Here is a 6,000-nt window from a genome sequence, read left to right as displayed (position 1 = left end):
GAGATTTAACTTTGAACTTGAATTAAATGATTCTGAACAATTAACAATACTAAAATTTATTACGTACCAAGCTGAGCTGCAGTTACAGGTATGCTAAAATATGGTAGCAAGAGTCGCACTCTTAATTTGTGCTTGTGTAACTGAACTTTGAAATTAAAGCAGTGAAATGGAATGATATTACTTTAATCCTGGCGTTTGAATTTCAACGACACTCGGGTTAATTCCGGAAAAGGAAGGGACCATGCTTGGTAATGCAATTGGGACAATGAGCAAGAAAGGTTCATGCTACGTTGCTGTAATATTGTAGGACAAATGGAACAATTTTAAAAGCTGAGGTCTGCCCTACAGTTCTAAAACTTTACGTGCTTCCAGTCTTCCTTGTTGGGTGATTGAAGGTTTGAAGTCGTCGGTCGAGGAGGTGGCGAAAGTCACCCATTGTCGGCCGTCGCTGTTGTAGAAGCTGGATGTTGGCGCGCCTTCTTCTCGACACTGTCACCAGGCGAAACCGGCTCTTGATGTGCGCCAGCTAATGCTTCCCGTCCGCGACCCCGCACCAGAAACTATCATAGCAAGTCGAGCGCAATTACATGCTGCCAAACCCCGAAAGCGCGGTAACTCGCGGGAGCGTCACACAACACACCTGCTCCACTGCCCAACTCCCGCCAGACTCTGCTCTGCCCTCGCTCCACGCGACAGAGTTTACACTACCAAAGATCCTAAACACTTTGGTTGTCCACACGACCTATCGATGTAGTCGTTCGATAGCATAGTTTTCCCTAGGCCAGACCCAGCGTAAAAATACAAATAGTATTTACAAAACAAACCAATTATACATCGACATAAATATACATATATACAAATAGTAAAATAATTACAATATATAAAGACAAAGAAATGTCATATCTTCAGGTAACAAAATAAGGAGACAATTCATAGTACATTAGATGGAAATAGGAGGATATGCATTTCCGGCGTTACACCGTGCCTGAACGACCCACAGCTAACTCCTGCGCCCTGAAGACCCACCACAGTGTCGTGTCGGTGCGGTGCCCGGTTGAGAGTGGGCCATATTCTTCTGCTCTGTCCTTCTTTGGCTGCCCTGCGACTTCATCTTCGGTTGCCAGACTCATTATCATTGATTTTAGCAGACAATGCCTCATTGACTGATTTGGTTTTACGTTTCATCCGTGAGGGTGGGTTTTATCATTCGATCTGAGTTTCAGCGCACGTCCTTTGTCCCTCTGTGTGCTCCACCCTAGTGCTTTTAGGGTGGAGGTTTTAATGTGTTGCAGAGTGGTTGGCTTTTCCTTTTTATTTCCGTGGTTGGCGAGCCACTGTAATGTGCTTCCTTGTTTTACTATCTTGTAACTGTTTCTTTCATCTCTCTGTTGTTTTTTGTCCTCTTTTATTCCTTTTAGTGTTCGTTGCCTTTCCTTCTACTTTGTGGTCTTCCTTTCTTTCTGTTTTCTGTTATATGTCTCGTCTGTTTTATTCTCACAGTTGTGGTATTGTTTTATTAGGAACAAGGGACCGATGACCTCGTAGTCTGATCCCTTTCCCCTCTTTTAAACCAACCAACCAACCGATGATGATGATTTGGGACGACGGGGGAGGGGGGGGGGGAGGTGGCGCGTCTACTAGGTGATATCTGACTGGACTGAGGATTAATGGTCTCAGAAATGTCGGGAACCGCTGATGTAGGCTCTGTTACGTTCGAATGGCTGGCTGTCGCTCGGCCGTTGGTCGCGCGTCTCTATATACCGGCGGTGTCCCGCCAAACAGAACGGCGCGGCTCGGCGCCGCGGTCAGTTTCACGGCTGCTGGTTCGGGCCACACCGCACCACACCGTGCAGCGCCGCCACTCGGCGCGCCGTTAACGCGAGGCCGCAGTCCGTGCAGCGCGCAGCTTTGTGGCCCACTCGCTCACCACAGACAGTGCGGCCGGCGTCCGCTGCGGCGCCGCGGTGTTCGCCTTTTCAATGGCCACTGCCGCCGCCGCTGCTGCTGCAGCTGCCGCTGGTGCCCGTGACGGTCTCGTCGCACTAAAGGTGTCGCACTCTGCAGTCGTCAAAGGCCGCCCAGTCACTGCTGGGGTAAGGACAGGTGTGTGGAGGGTACGTATTGTCTACTGGCTGGCTATCGTGTCTGAAACGAATCCACTACAGTGCCTCGATATAGCCTACTCTTGTCTATCACTTTAAGGTAATTATAGTCAACATTTATTTTGTCCGATAGATAATGGAATAGAGCACAGAAGACTGCCGATCAGGTTTTATTTTTCCAAGTAGCGCAATGGATTGATCCAACAATTGCCCTTTGGCTCCTGCAAGAAACAATTTCCACCTCACACTACTACAGAAGTCAGACGGATGCTCTTAATGTACCAACAAGAACTGCTTGAAAAACATTCAGCAACAAATATCTTCTGGAGTCGTCCGCTGTAAGGAAAAGACACAAAAGTAGTATATATATTCTTACGTAACTAGTGGGTACGGGAGTATTGCTAGGTAGTGTAAGAAAAGCATTAAACGAGCGAAAAGTATTATTTATTACAAAAACTTCTGAGAAATCAAGTGAAACTTTTTCTTATATAAAAAAATTCATAAATCTTCAGGTTCTTTTCGGAACAGAAGATTGTCTCTTATGGATAGGAATGCTATTATTTTACAAAGTGTGCAAAGGTTATTTCCTCCCATTTTCTTTAAGAATGTTATTTACTTGGCAGAATGGCTGAGAGCTGCGCCTACACAACTTGCGTAACTTTTCTAGGTACAGTCAAGGCTGCCACATGAGAAATGTAATGGAGTTTACTGTTATGGAGGACAGATGGGGCTCGCATCCGCTCTAGCGCACAATAAAAATGGTTCAAATGGCTCTGAGCACTATGGGACTCAACTGCTGAGGTCATTACTCCCCTAGAACTTAGAACTAGTTAAACCTAACTAACCTAAGGACATCACAAACATCCATGCCCGAGGCAGGATTCGAACCTGCGACCGTAGCGGTCTTGCGGTTCCAGACTGCAGTAGCGCACAATACCATGAGCGCCGACGAACGCTGCTTGCGTCGCTCGCTGCTGACAAATAACACAACTATCTCTTTCTATCTGGATTGATCTTCGCTAATAAAACTCTCCCTACACCTTAATGAAGTCAAGGACTCCTACCTGCCACTAGTCTAACTATTGGCATGGTATACCAGTCGGAAAAGCAGTCCACTCGCTCGCAGGCGTTTAACTATAACTCTGTCCATGTTCACACCGCACAATAAGAGTAGCGGCCAACACACTGAACAATGCTTAACCACGAGCGACTCAATAGAGTGCCACTCCGATTCACTAACGACAGAGGTGCTCTCCCAGTGAAGTACTGAGGAGAGACTTTGTTCCTCGCTCTTTGCGTACACGTACGAGCGCACTCGCTCTCGTTACGTGTTCCGGCTCCAAGAGCGACAACGGAATGGCCCCTTTTTCTGGAAAAGTTGCAAGGGTATATCATTTGCTGCCTTCCCTCACTCCTCTGACTCTTTGCGCCAATCAGTGTTGCTCTTTTAAATGGGAGAATGACGTTCCATTTAAGTCGACCAATGCAGAAATCTGTAGCATCTCTATTAGGCATATACTGTCCTCCTGTGAGAACATAACTACGCAGTTGGTCCGTGAAAAAATGCACGTCTTCCGGGCGCTCCCATGCCATGTAGTGGAATTTGCTTTTAAGTTGAGCACAGGGATCGTTATCCCTCTGGTCTGGCAAAAGCTGCCTTCTCTCTGGGCGGTCGCTTCAGCTGAAGTAGGTATGTTGTTGACACAGTCCTCTGAAGGGACAGTCTTCCCAGTGGGCTGGTTTCCTCTTTAGAATGAAAATTCTTGTGGTCATCATGTTGTGTACGCCAGCCTCGACTATTTTCAACCTCGGCGTGCACTTGCGATTTACTTATTAGATTTTCATATCGCTTACATGAATTCGTATGAAATTGACTCTGCTTTACTGAGTTTGGGTTCGAATGAAGCGTCGTGATGTGCAGAATACGATTGTGAGGATGGAATATGTAACAAATGAAGGTCAGGAGACCACGCCACCTTACAACATTAATGCACAAATTTAGACGGAATAAGGAGATGGACCACCAGAGAAAAAAAAAAGTACCAGACGATTATAACTAAACTTTTCGTTTTAACACATTATAACGTGGAAAATAATTACCGTATGAGTAGCAAACTTGCTAGCACTAATGTCAAGGATGAGGTGAAGAGAAATAATGCAGAATCGGTTCAACTGAAATATTTTTAATGTGCTGCTACGGTACGTCATACCATTACGTACTGGTATGTTTACTGCTACAAAAGGGGCTCAATATGGCGCCATCAGTGTCCACAAGAGTTCTGTGCTGTAGAACGATGCATGTCCCTAGGTATGCTGGCTACCTCTTTTTATTCACTGCGCTTCAGGCCAGCACATGTATGAATGTTCCCCAGGTAAACCCTGTCCTTCAAGTAGCCCCGCAATCAGAAATCACAGGGAGTGAGATGAGATCGAGCCAGCCAAGCATTTGTAAACGATCGGCTGATAATTCGATCGTCTCTATATTTTTTTCGGAGAAGCAGGTGAACTTCAACTGCGGGACCCGATCTTGCATGGAAACGTTGTGTTCAATACGTCTCTCTACTGTAGGGCAGGTATGACATCCTGGCAAAGTGTATCACAATAACGCTGGCCAGTCAGACTGCACGTCTCCGATACTTGAGTGCCAACATGTTCAAGAAACAATGGGCCAATGATCAACGTTGCCGTAAATCCACTCCATAAGGCAGGGCCGGCCAAACGCTGCACAGTGTGCAGACGTCCGGAAGTGCTGCACATGTGCGCACGTGTGCGACAGGGAGCGACAGCGACATCTGTTATTAGACATGTGTCCTAAATGAACGGCGACGGCTCCACTTCCCTGTTTATGTGGTACAAGCAAGAGGAAAATTGGTCATTAAACCGATTGTTTCAATGTATACTTACATTTAGGGTTTTTTTTAATGTGTGAAGGGCTACGCTCAGCTGAAGTCGATAAAACATAACATTCATCTAACTGTCGGTTATTATGCAGATTTCAGACGGAACTGATGAAAGATATAGCAATAATGGTATTGAAATAACAGGTGATCATCGAGAGGTCTGCGGTTATCATTCTGTTCAGAGGTCAGTGAGACAGAAATTATGTGGGTGTAACTGAGAGCACCGAGAATTAGTTATAGAAAACCTTGCATTAGTTTAATGTTATTTTAAATCGTGAATAAGGTTCGTTAGAAGTCGCTAAGTGCTCTCTTTCTTAAATACTAGCTCAAAAACATTACGCGTATTTACGTGCCGTCAGTCAAGCTGCATTACTAAAAACCTACGGTTGTTAACTGTATTATATGTCTTAGTGGGTTAAACTGTTAACATAAAAGTAAATGTCTCAATGAGTAGACTGTGACAGTATTTTAAATGTTTAATACGCGAAATACCTTCCCACGGTTGGCTTGCAAGCTGTGGAAAGAGCACTAGAATGCGCCGGTACAGAGTATCCCAGCAAGTGGATAAAGCGACATCTGTGCGTAGAAACATGCACTACATTAACGCTGCCGGCTACGGCGTGCACGCTGTGACCCGGAAGTTGCACACGTGCAGGAGCATCGCACGCGTGCAGAATTTCTGGCCGGCCCTGCCATAAGGTGACTCGTTCAACATACAGGGGAACTTCTTACACAGTGACTGGAGATGAAGAGCCCCACACCTGGCAATTCTGTATGTTCACCTCACCCACAAGAGAAAAATGAGCTTCGTCTGTCCATAGGGTGGCTCAGGACTAGCCCTCGTTCACTTTAATCCTTGCGAGAAAGTGGAGAGTGAAGTCAACACGTCGTTTAGCGTCCTGTGGTGCAAGCTGTTGTATGATATGGATCTTCCACGGAAATCATTTGAGAATAGTTCGAAGCACCTTCTGTACAATACATCACGGCACGTTCAACTG

This window comes from Schistocerca nitens, chromosome 5 (genome assembly GCF_023898315.1).
Source record: "Schistocerca nitens isolate TAMUIC-IGC-003100 chromosome 5, iqSchNite1.1, whole genome shotgun sequence".
NCBI classification, from domain to species: domain Eukaryota; kingdom Metazoa; phylum Arthropoda; class Insecta; order Orthoptera; family Acrididae; genus Schistocerca; species Schistocerca nitens.
The sequence above is the reverse complement of the archived record's forward strand: the minus strand, read 5'-3'. Positions refer to the sequence as shown.